The sequence below is a fragment of the Salvelinus alpinus genome, chromosome 8 (genome assembly GCF_045679555.1).
Source record: "Salvelinus alpinus chromosome 8, SLU_Salpinus.1, whole genome shotgun sequence".
In the NCBI taxonomy this organism is placed as follows: Eukaryota; Metazoa; Chordata; class Actinopteri; order Salmoniformes; family Salmonidae; genus Salvelinus; species Salvelinus alpinus.
Window position 1 is genome coordinate 66,029,594 of NC_092093.1, and position 12,665 is coordinate 66,042,258.

At 44.6% G+C, this 12,665-nt stretch overlaps 1 long non-coding RNA gene across 1 annotated transcript; it reads right to left on the minus strand.

Moving 5' to 3' along the window:
* Positions 1–7,453: 7,453 nt before the first annotated feature.
* Positions 7,454–12,055, minus strand: LOC139583532 (uncharacterized). The gene is made up of 3 exons (XR_011676567.1): positions 11,278–12,055; positions 10,997–11,067; positions 7,454–8,629 (listed from the first exon to the last, which is right to left on the minus strand). It is a non-coding gene; the product is annotated as an uncharacterized lncRNA (long non-coding RNA).
* Positions 12,056–12,665: the final 610 nt, after the last annotated feature.

A 12,665-nucleotide genomic window follows, 5' to 3' on the forward strand; every position in this document is an offset into this window, starting at 1 on the left:
TCACCGCCACCTTACCGGCCACCCTAGACCCACTTTAGTTTGCGTACCGCCCCCCAACAGGTCCACAGATGACGCAATCGCCATCACACTGCACACTGCCCTATCCCACCTGGACATAAAATAATACCTATGTAAGAATGTTGTTCATGGATTACAGCTCAGCATTCAACACCATAGTACCCTCCAAGCTCACCATCAAGCTAAAGGTCCTGGGTCTCAACCTCGCCCTGTGCAACTGGGTCTTGGACTTACATTTACATTTACATTTAAGTCATTTAGCAGACGCTCTTATCCAGAGCGACTTACAAATTGACTTCCTGATGGGCCATCCACACTTCGCGGCCCCACAAGGGTGTAGGCTCAGCCCTCTCCTGTACTCCCTGTTCACCCATGACTGCGTGGCCAAGCACGCCTCCAACTCAATCATCAGTAGTGGGCTTGATCACCAACAACGACGAGACAGCCTACAGAGAGGAGGTGAGGGCACTCGGAGTGTGGTGTCAGGAAAACAACCTCTCACTCAACGTCAACAAAACAAAGGAAATTATTGTGGACTTCAGGAAACAGCAGAGGGAGCATCCTCCTTATCCACATCGAAGGAACAGCAGTGGAGAAGGTGGAAAGTGTTAAGTTCCTGGGCGTACACACCACTGACAAACTGAAATGGTCCACCCACACAGACAGTGTGGTTAAGAAGGCGCAACAGCGCCTCTTTAACCTCAGGAGGCTGAAGAAATTTGGCTTGTCACCCAAAACCCTGACAAACTTTTACAGATGCACAATCAAGAGCATCCTTTCGGGCTGTATCACAGCCTGGTACGGCAACTGCACTGCCCTCAACTGCAAGGCTCTCCAGAGGGTGGCACAACGCATCACCGGGGGCAAACTACCTGCTCTCAATGACACCTACAGCACCCGATGTCACAGGAAGGCCAAAAAGATCATCAAGGACAACAACCACCCGAGCCACTGCCTGTTCACACCGCTATCATCCAGAAGGTGAGGTCAGTACAGGTGCATCAAAGCTGGGACCGAGAGATTGAAAAACAGCTTCTATCTCAAGGCCATCAGACTGCTAAACAGCAATCACTAACTCAGAAAGGCTGCTGCCTACATTGAGACCCAATCACTGGACACTTTAATAAATGGATCACTAGTCACTTTAAACAATGCCACTTTAAATAATGCCACTTTAATAATGTTTACATATCTTACATTACTCATATCACATGTATATACTGTATTTTATACCATCTATTGCACCTTGCCTATGCCCCTCGGCCATCGCTCTTCCATATACTTATATGTACATATTCTCATTCACCCTTTTAGATTTGTGTGTATTAGGTAGTTGTTGGGGAATTGTTAGATTACTTGTTAGATATTACTGCACTGCCGGAACTAGAAGCACAAGCATTTCGCTACACTCACATTAACATCTGCTAAAAAAAATGTGATCATTTTTTAAAATTTGATTTGAGGACCTCCACATCCGGCTTCTTCACCAGCAGGATTGTCTGAGACCAGTCCCCTGGACAGCTGATGAAACGGTGGGTTTGCGCACCCAAATCATTTCTGCATACTGTGAGAAACCGTCTCAGGGAATCTCATCTGCGTGCTCGTTGTCTTCACCAGGGTCTTGACCTGACTGCAGTTCGGCATCATAACCGACTTCAGTGGGAAAATGATCACCTTCGATGGCCACTGGCAGGATGGAGAGGTGTGCTTTTCACGGATAAATCCCGGTTTCAACTGTACCGGCATATGGCAGGCGTCTTGTGGGCGAGCGGTTTGCTGATGTCAACGTTGTGAACAGAGTGCCCCATGGTGGTGGTGGGGTTATGGTATGGGCAGACATAAGCTACGGACAACGATCACAATTGCATTCTATCGATGGCAATTTGAATGCACAGAGATACCGTGAGGAGATCCTGAGGCCCATTGTCGTGCCATTCATCCACTTCCATCACCTCATTTTTCAGCATGATAATTCACAGCCCCATGTCGCAAGGATCTGTAAACAATTGCTGGAAGCTGAAAATGTCCCAGTTCTTTCATGGCCTGTATACTCACCAGACATATCACCCATTTAGCATGTTTGCGATGCTCTGGATCGACATGTACGACAGCGTGTTCCAGTTCCCGCCAATATCCATCAACTTCGCACAGCCATTGAAGAGGAGTGGGACAACATTCCAACCAACAGCCTGATCAACTCAGGTAAGGGTGCTCTCGAGTGGCTAGATGTTCTTTACCATTCAGCCATATGATTTGCCACCAATGCTCCTTATTAGACACATTACTGCACTCTATACTCTGTAAACTGGTCATCTCTGTATACCCGTCGCAAAACCCACTTTTTGATGCTTATTTATAAAACCCTCTTAGGCCTCACTCCCCCCTATCTGAGATACCTACTGCAGCCCTCATCATCCACCCGTTCTTGTCACACCCTGATCAGTTTCACTTTTCCTCGTTATTGTCTCCACCCCTTCCAGGTGTCGCTTGTTTTCCCCAGTGTATTTATCCCTGTGTGTCCTGTCTCTCTGTGCCAGTTCGTCTTGTATGTTTCCAAGTCAATCAGTGGTTTCCCGTTCTCCTGATTTTTGCATTCTCCTTTTTCTAGTCCTCCCGGTTTTGACCCTTGCCTGTTTCTGGACTTTGTACCCGCCTGCCTGACCATTCTGCCTGCCTTGACCACGAGCCTGTCTGCCACTCTGTACCTCCTGGACTCTGATCTGGTTTTGACCTTTTTGCCTGTCCACGACCATTCTCTTGCCTACCCCTTTGGATTAATAAACATTGTAAGACTCCAAGCATCTGCCTCCTGTGTCTGCATTTGGGTCTCGCCTTGTGCCTTGATAGTTCTGCCAGTCACATTCTGTAAAAGGTTTCCAAAGCACACATATCCCTGCGGTGCTCGTCTTTTCAGTTCACTGCAGCTAGCGACTTGAACGAGCTGCAACAAACAATCAAACTGGACAGTTTTATCCCAATCTCTTTATTCAAAGACTCATTCATGGACACTCTTACTGACAGTTGTGGCTGCTTTGCGTGATGTATTGTTGTCTCTACCTTCTTCCCGTTTGTGCTGTTGTCTGTGCCCAATAATGTTTGTACCATGTTTTGTGCTGCTACCATGTTGTTGTCATGTTGTGTTGCTACCATGCTGTATTGTCATGTGTTGCTGCGATGCTGTGTTGTTGTCTTAGGTCTCTCTTTATGTAGTGTTGTGGTGTCTCTCTTGTCGTGATGTGTTTTGTCCTATATTTTTATTTTATTTATTTGTATTTTTAATCCCAGCCCCCGTCCCAGCAGGAGGCCTTTTGTCTTTTGGTAGCCGTCATTGTAAATAAGAATTTGTTCTTAACTGATTTGCCTAGTTAAATATAAATAAATAAACTCTATGCAAATGGTGGTCATACCAGATACTGACTGGTTTTAAGGTATTTGTGACCAACACATGCATATCTATATTCCCAGTTGTGAAATCCATATATTAATGAATTTATTTCAATTGACTGATTTCCTTATTTGAACTGTAACTCAGTAAAATCTTTGAAATTGTTGCCTGTTGCATTTATTTTGGTTCAGTGTATTTTTGTATACAGATGATGATTTGTTGCTCTTGTTTCTGTTAGAGTTATTAGCCTACACTTGAACGTACGTTCTTAGTCTTTCTAATATGCCACCAAAGCTTCTCTCTTTCATTGATGAGAGCTTTATAATGACAGAAAAAAAATATTTATGTATAAAATGTATGTATTAAAACATGTTTTTTTTCTCAGAGCCAATGGAAGTATTTCATTCTGCTCCCCCCACTCTCCTGCTCCTCCCCTCTCTCTCTCTCCAAGGCCATTCCCGTAAGCTCCCGCTGAGCAAGGCATATTTGTGGCGATCCTCCCTACAGTTAGCAGAGGGGAAATTAGGATCTGGAAATGACTAGTGTAGCAATAAAATGCCTCAATTTAAACTCCAAACATATCGCTAACAGTTCAACGCTTCAATTTAGCCTCTGACACCAAACATGGCTGAAGCCACAGAAACATCTGGCTGTGTGTGTGTAAGGATAAACATTTCCCAAAAGGCAAAAGCAAATAATTCATTGGTTATGCATGTTGCTACAGGCAACCTACTTATAAAGGGAGAGTAAAACATGGACAACCAGAAAAGGAGAAAGGGCCAGGGGAGGATTCCATTAATAAGTGCTCTAGTGGTCTGCCACACACTGAATGTGTGTGTTTTCTGCCATGAAAGTGACCATAGCGCTGGACTCAGTTCAAAGGGTTCCTTCCGTATCCTGTTTGCAGTCGTGTCACTGGCACACACACACACACACACACACACACACACACACACACACACACACACACACACACACACACACACACACACACACACACACACACACACACACACACACACACACACACACACACACACACACACACACACACACACACGAGAGCAGTAAAAACAGCAGCGTAGAGGCACCATGTTCCCGTGGTTGAAACTTGAAGACCATTTCTGCTGCTTGCTTTGGAAACAGACATGATTTTCTGAGTCACCACAGCACACACACACTCGCCCAAAGTCAGTCGTATGACTAAGAAGTCCCAATTGAGGCCCTTTCCAAACACACACACACACACAGTAGTAAGTTAAGTAAAAACACAGGACCCCAAGAAAGTCAACATTCACCAAAGTTGGGCTTAAAAACCTCTTCTGACACACTGCAAACATAGATGAACTCTCATGCAAATCACCCACATTCTCTCTCTCTTTCTCAAACACACCTACCCTTAAGCACACCCCTCTACACCGGGTGCGTATCCTAACCCAGATCCCGCCCTTTACCCTAAACTGGGTTCGTATCCAAATCCCAACTCTCTCCCTTCTTTGAGCCCACCCCTCACTTTATTCATGTTCAGTCTGATGTTTTGTTTTGAGTCCAGTTTTTTTCTTTTAATTTCTACAATGGTAAAGCAACTTAGGGTCTTTGAAAAGCACAATTTAAGTCCCATGTATACTGAACAAAAAGATAAACACAACATGCAACAATTTCAAAGATTTTGCTGAGTTACAGTTCATATCAGGTAATCAGTCAATAGAAATAAATGAATTGGGCTCTAATCTATGGATTTTACATGACTGGACAGGGGCGCAGCCATCGGTGGGCCCACCCATTTCAGGGGCCAGGTCCACCAACTGGGGAGCCAGGCACAGCCAATCAGAATGAGTTTTTCCCCAAAAAAGGGCTTTACTGCAGACAGAAATACTCCTCGGCACCCTCCCTTCTCTGACAATCCCGCAGGTGAAGAAGCCGGATGTGGCGGTCCTGGGCTGGTTACACGCGGTCTGCGGTTGTGAGGCCGGTTGGACGTACTACCAAATTCTCTAAAACAACGTTGGAGGCGGCTTATGGTAATTAACAAATTCTCTGGCAACAGCTCTGGCAATTGCACACTCCCACAAAACTTGACACATCTGTGGTATTGTGTTGCATGACTGCACATTTTAGAGCTGCCTTGTATTATCCCCAGCACAAGGTGTACCTGTGTAACGTTCATGCTGTTTAATCAGCTTCTTGATATGCCACACCTGTCAGGAGGATGGATTATCTTGACAAAAGGATCAAATTCTCACTAACAGGGATGTAAACAAATGTGTGCACAAAATTTGAGAGAAATTAGCTTTTTGTGCGTATGGAACATTTCTGGGATCTTTAATTTCAGCTCATGAAACATGGGACCAACACTTTACATGTTGCATTTATATTTTTGTTCAGTGTACTATTATTATGCTCCATGTTCCATTCCTACCCATGCAGTAGTGTCCTAAAATATATACATTATTTGTCCACCTGGTGAGTAATCAGTAACAATGTTAAATATTAAAGTGAATATGCAAATTCTGTTCTTTGTGGAGGGGTGGGGACAGGGTGATATATTGACAGAACAGGGTGTAGCGTCACACATCACTCCCTACAGTACACTGTATACCGAAGCTAGGACTTGTAATGGCTCTGAACCAGTCTACGGGCCAGCAACTCTGTCTGTCCCATCTACTGAACTTTGGAATCCTGGACAGACAAAGGGACATAACGCTCTTTGAAGTTAGAGTAGTAGCGGCTGTGTGTGTGGGGGGGTGACAGATGAGGGGGATTCTGTATATTTACCAAGGGCTTAGTTTTACTACTCTGAACACCTGCTGAAACTTTGAGCTGTGTATTATATGGCAATGGTGGATATTTTTACACACATGCACAATAACCATCAGAGACAGGTGTACAGTGCATACTTAAAGTAGTCAGGCCACTTGACTCTTTCCACATTTTGTTACATTACAGCCTTATTCTAAAATTGATTAAATTATTTCTATTTTCTCAACAATCTACACACAATATACTATAATGACAAAGCGAAAAAATACTTTTTGAAAGTTTGCAAAATGTATAAAAAAAATATTTTAAAAATTGCTTAAGTATTCAGACCCTTTGCTATGAGACTAAAAATTGAGCTCAGATGCATCCTGTTTCCATTGATCATCCTTGAGATGTTTCTACAACTTGGAGTCCACCTGTTGTAAATTCAGTTGGACATGACTTGGAAAGGCTCCACAGTTGACAGTGCATGTCAGAGCAAAATCCAAGCCACGAGGTCGAAGGAATTGTCCGTAGAGCTCAGAGACAAGACTGTGTCGAGGCACAGATCTGGGGGGGGGAAGGGTACAAAAGACATTTCTGCAGCATTGAAGGTCCCCAGGAACACAGTGGCCTCCATCATTTATAAATGGAAGAAGTTTGGAACCACCAATACTCTTCTTAGAGCTTGCCACCCGGCTAAACTGAGCAATCAGGGAAGAAGGGCCTTGGTCAGGGAGGTGACCAAGAAACCAATGGTCACTCTGACACAGCTCCAGAGTTCCTCTGTGGAGATGGGAGAACCTTCCAGAAGGAAGTTTCTGAATGTCCTTGAGTGGCCCAGCCAGAGCCCGGACTTGAAGACTTGAGCCAGGACTTGAACCCTATCGAACATCTCTAGAGAGACCTGAAAATAGCTGTGCAGCGACGCTCCCCATCCAACCTGACAGAGCTTGAGAGCATCTGCAGAGAAGAATGGGAGAAACACCCCAAATACAGGTGTGCCAAGCATGTAGCGTCATACCCAAGAAGACTCAAGGCTGTAATTGCTGCCAAAGGTGCTTCAACAAAGTACTGAGTAAAGGGTCTGAATACTTATGTAAATGTGATATTTCTGTTTTTAATTGTTTATACATTTGTAAAAATTTTGAAAAACCTGTTTTTGCTTTGTCATTATTGGGTATTGTGTGTAGATTGTGGAGGGAAAAAAACCCTAATTGAATCCATTTTAGAATAAGGTTGTAACGTAACAAAATGTGGAAGAAGTCAAGGGGTCCGAATTCTTTCCAAATGAACTGTATAAGTACACAATTGTTTATTTCGTCTTTTATTATTTCATGACACCAATTTCAAATGTACATAATAATATGGGTACAGTCCTTTTCATTTCAGTGTATCATACAGTTATTTACTTGTAGAGCATATCCCAAAGAGAAAATAACAAAACCCAAATCAGAACAGCCACTTTAGATAAGAACCATCCGAGACACTGCAACACGCAGAGGCAGAACGAGACAGGGAAAGAAGGAAGGAAGGAGGCATGGAGCGAGACAGGGAAAGAAGGAAGGAAGGAGGCATGGAGCGAGGGAATCAGCGTTCTTCATCTTCACATTTCCAACATAAACAAACAAAGCCAATGAATGGTAGTGATGATGATCATGTACATCATATATAATAAGACGACTCTGAATCAAAATACACACAATAAAGAGAAAAGAATGATAAAGTGATGTGCACATTTCTTTGGAGGAATAAAGTCTTAAGAGATAAATAAGTTATAAAATAGAGACTATCAAAACAACAAAGAGAGAGACGTGACGAAATAAAGGCAGGCGATTTTGACTTCAAGTAGGCGATTCCCCAGAGCCATGAACATACAGACGTCAGTTAGTAAGCTAGTCCTCTCCATGTTGACACCAAAAGGTTCCGGAACAATCACATTCTGACATAGAACCCCACTAACATTCTAGATAGACTGGACTGCAACATTCATAAAGCTTTTGGTGCCGACATGGCGCAAGATAAAATTCTAAATCAAACCCAATTAGGTGCATCTCAATAGTCTATAATGACTTCCTCTACTCATCTCCTCTCCTTGAGACGAGGAAGTCACTTCAGAGTATTGATATACACCCTGGACCCTGATCGAATACTTCAAAGCGCACCCCTCCTTCCTCCCTTCCTAGGGCTAAGCCAGATAGCTCTCCCCTTTCGAGTCACAGAGGAGTGAAGGATGCATCTAGAAGGTATTCGAACAGAGACCCTGACCTGGCCTATCACTGGTGGCTGGGCCAGCGCTCCCGGACACTGGAGGCTCATGGGATATGTAGTGCGCTGGGGCCCCAGGCAGCCGGCGGAAGGATAGATCATTTCTTCCTCTGGAAGACGTTGGCCAGCATGGCACCGGACGTGGTCAGCTGACCCATCTTACTCAGGAACTTGGTTTTAGCGTCTTCACCAACCAGACTAGCAGCAATGGACACAGAGCTACAGGAACAGAAACACAATGAACACGTTGGCCAGCATGTCTTCTCCTACTAGCACAGAGTTTGCTGATTACTACTTTGAGGGAAAATGTACTTACTACGACTGATATGTGGTTGTCCCACCTAGCTATCCTAAGATGAATGCACTACCTAAGTCATTCTGGATAAGAGCGTCTGCTAAATCACTAAAATGTCAACGTGTACATTTATTATAGAGCTTGGACATAGCATCATCCTCACACAGAGAGCTACAGTTTATTAGGTACACCCATCTAGTACTGGGTCGGAACCCCTTTTGCCTCCAGAACAGCCTGAATTCTTCAGAGCATGGATTCTATGTTCAGACATGCTGTGGCTTTCAAACGTTGCTCAATTGGTATGAAGGGACCTGACGTGTGTCAGGAAAACATTCCATACACCAGTACACCACCGCCAGCAGCCTGTACCGTTGACACCAGGCAGGATGGGGCCATGGACTCATGCTGCTTACGCCAAATCCTTACTCTGCCATCAGCATGACACAACCGGGATTTGTCGTACCGGGTATTGTTTTTCCACTCCTCAATTGTCCAGTGTTGGTGATCGTGTGCCCACTGGAATGGCTTCTTCTGGTTTGTAGCTGATAGTGAAACCTGGTGTGGTCGTCTGCTTCAATAGCCCATCCGTCACAAGGGCCCACAAGTTGTGCTTTCCCGAGATGCCGTTCTGCACACCACTGTCTGTTTGTGGCCCACCTGTTAGCTTGCACTATTCTTGCCACTCTCCTTCAACGAGCTGTTTTCACCCACAGGACAGCCGCTGACTGGATGTTTCTTGTTTGTTGTACCATTCCAAGGAAAACCCTAGACACTGTTGTGCGTGAAAAGCCCAGGAAGCCACTCAGTCGCTTAGGTCACTTGTTTTGCCCATTCTAACGTTCAATCGAACAGTAACTGAATGTCTCGATGCCTGTCTGCTTGCTTTATAGAACAAGCCACGTGACCATTTTTGTGAACCGGGTGAACTAATAAGTACCTAATAAACTGTCCAGAGTGTATATATGGGTTATATTGGGCCTCCTGAATGGCGCAGTGGTCTAAGGCACTGCATCGCAGTGTTAGCTGTGCCATTAGAGATTCTGGGTTCGAGTTCAGGCTCTGTCACAGCCAGCCACGAACGGGAGACCCATGGGGCGGCGCACAATTGTCCCAGCGTCAATTGGATACCAAAAAATTGTGGATAAAAATAAATAAAAATAATATATATATAACAATGGGATATATTATATAGCCTATAGAATGGCACATACTGTATCTTATATAGCCTGGACACAAAGAATCAGTATACTATCACTCATCCAGAATGTTTTCCCTATAAACTCTACAATCTTTCTCTCCTTAAACATACAGTTCAGAGTGATTGACAGTGTGTTGTTAACTGTCAAATGCTCATTTGTTTGCTTTGTTCTGCTCTTGTTTCAGTCTCTCCGTCCATATATTTGGACAGGTAAATGGAAAAGCTTTTTCCTAAGCGTTAACAGTAACAGTCTCTACTGACTGACAGTTAGGAGAGTTCCTCTTTTTCCCTCTCTGCCTAAATCTGGTTGAACAACAGCAGATAAAGAACTGTAGGGGAACAACTGTTCAACTAAATATGGCCAATAGTCAAATGAAAGTTATGTAAAATGCTGGAGTTGAGTGCCGTAGTGTAGTAACATGGTTGTTGATAGATGCTTTGAGTCTAAAACAGAACCATCTCGTCTCTAACACTGTGCATGATGATGCTGAGAGATTCTAAAGTTAGAATTAAACATGATGATTAAACCAACAACCTCAAAACAAGACTCAATATGACATTGGGGTGTGTGACTGTGTTGCTAAGCTACAGCCTCAGAGTTTAAGAGTTCAGAGGGTACACGTGTGAGCACATACACGGTTCTGTTTTTAATGAGGCAGAAACACATGTTCACAAGACAGCCACACTATGGGCTGTGGTCCAACAGTCTTTAATAAGTGATTTCCTCGACTCCCTAACCTCCCCCTCCCACCCACACTATGGCTGAGTCCCAATGCTCTCCTCCCCCTAGCCTCCCTTCCTCACCACTGTCCTGAATCTAAAGGCTGCAGTTTCTCTACTGTTTATGCAGCTAGGCTTCCAGAGGGTCATATGACTGTGACCCAACAAGTCAACAGCACTCATGGTGTGGGATGAAAACCAGCGGATAAAGACTAGGAGAGTTTGTAGAGTTTTGTGTTTTGTGTTTTGTGTGTGTGTGTGTATTTTGAATGCTCCGACATAGCAAACAGACATAGCACACAGATACATCACACAGACACAGCACACAGGACTGTGATTGTGTACTGATTTACTGGTGTGCGTTAGTACTCACCCCTCTGCCTGTCCGATCCCTCTGTTTTCTACCTTTATCTCCCCCTCCTTGATCATGGAGCTCAGGATCACCTGCAACAGGACAGGAGACACACACAGTGGAAAAGATACCAGTTAGACTGCTGTGCTGTGGAAAGTACGCCTGGTGAGTCTCCCTCCTGGAGACAACATCACGCTGTGTGGAAAGTGGTCTGGGAATCAGCTGGTCTTTAACTGGCATGGGAAACAGGTCATTTGATGTGGTTTGGGAGAGCTACCGTGTGTGTGTGTGTGTGTGTGTACCTCGTGTTCAGGAGATAGCTGTTCCATGTCGGTCCTCAGACACCTCAGGCCAGGCAGGAAGTGATTCACCATCAGCTCCTCTGAGATGACTGGAGCAGGAGGTCAAGGACCGGACAACTGAACACAAAGTTTACCTACACTGAACACTGGACAACCAAACACCAACACAGAGTTAAACACTACTGAATACTGGACGACCAAACATCAACAGAGTTAAACACTACTGAACACTGGTCATCTGAACCGTTGTGAGTGAAGTAATATTATAACACTAACACAGAGTTTAAAAACAAGTAAGATTAGTGAGGTTATATGACTACATTACCCAGAGGGCCACAGTACTTCCACTGCCTCGTCGCATACTGATGATGTCACAGTCCCAGGCTCTGATAGAGTGGGGAGTTTAGCCACTGTGACCAAAGCTACATGCGACCCCCCGTATAGCCTGCGATATTCGCACATTACCAAACCTCAGCCAGCTGGTGTGTGTGAGTGTGTGAGGTGGCATGGAAGTCACTAGAGAGGTAGGTCTCTGTGCTGCAAAATACACCCTTGAGGAGCCTCACTATTTTGGGAACACATTTAGGGAGGAACGTGCACGCATGCATGCACATGCCATATGCTGGGAATTCTGAACAAAGGCTTGGAGGCAGCTCTCCCTCTGTCATTTTCTCTTCTGGCTTCTCCGTCTCTCTGAGGCAGACTGTGGTCGGTAACTGTCCGTCTCTCTCATTTTCGCTCTCCCTCTCTGTGGGCTGTGGTCCGTCTCTCTCTCCGTCTCCCTCCCTCTCTCCGCCCACTCAACCCTGTAATCAGCATACGGCCCCAAAATGGAGTGTTTATTTTCCTTTCTCAACTCGCCAGCGGGACAAGCAACCAATGCATAAATACACATACAGCTAATGTATTTGACTTATTCAGTGTACTATATATATATATATACACATATACCACACTGACTGAGGCAGGGTTGGTCGATTACAGCCCACAACCACAAATAGTGAACTTCTAACCATCTGCCCCACATAACCTAGTCTGACTACAGTAACCTAGTCTGACTACAGTAACCTAGTCTGACTACAGTAACCTAGTCTGACTACAGTAACCTAGTCTGACTACAGTAACCTAGTCTGACTACAGTAACCTAGTCTGACTACAGTAACCTAGTCTGACTACAGTAACCTAGTCTGATTACAGTAACCTAGTCTGATTACAGTAACCTAGTCTGACTACAGTAACCTAGTCTGACTACAGTAACCTAGTCTGACTACAGTAACCTAGTCTGACTACAGTAACCTAGTCTGACTACAGTAACCTAGTCTGACTACAGTAACCTAGTCTTGACCCAGGTCTTGTTATTCTAAAGACGTATTCTGAGTCACAGCTAT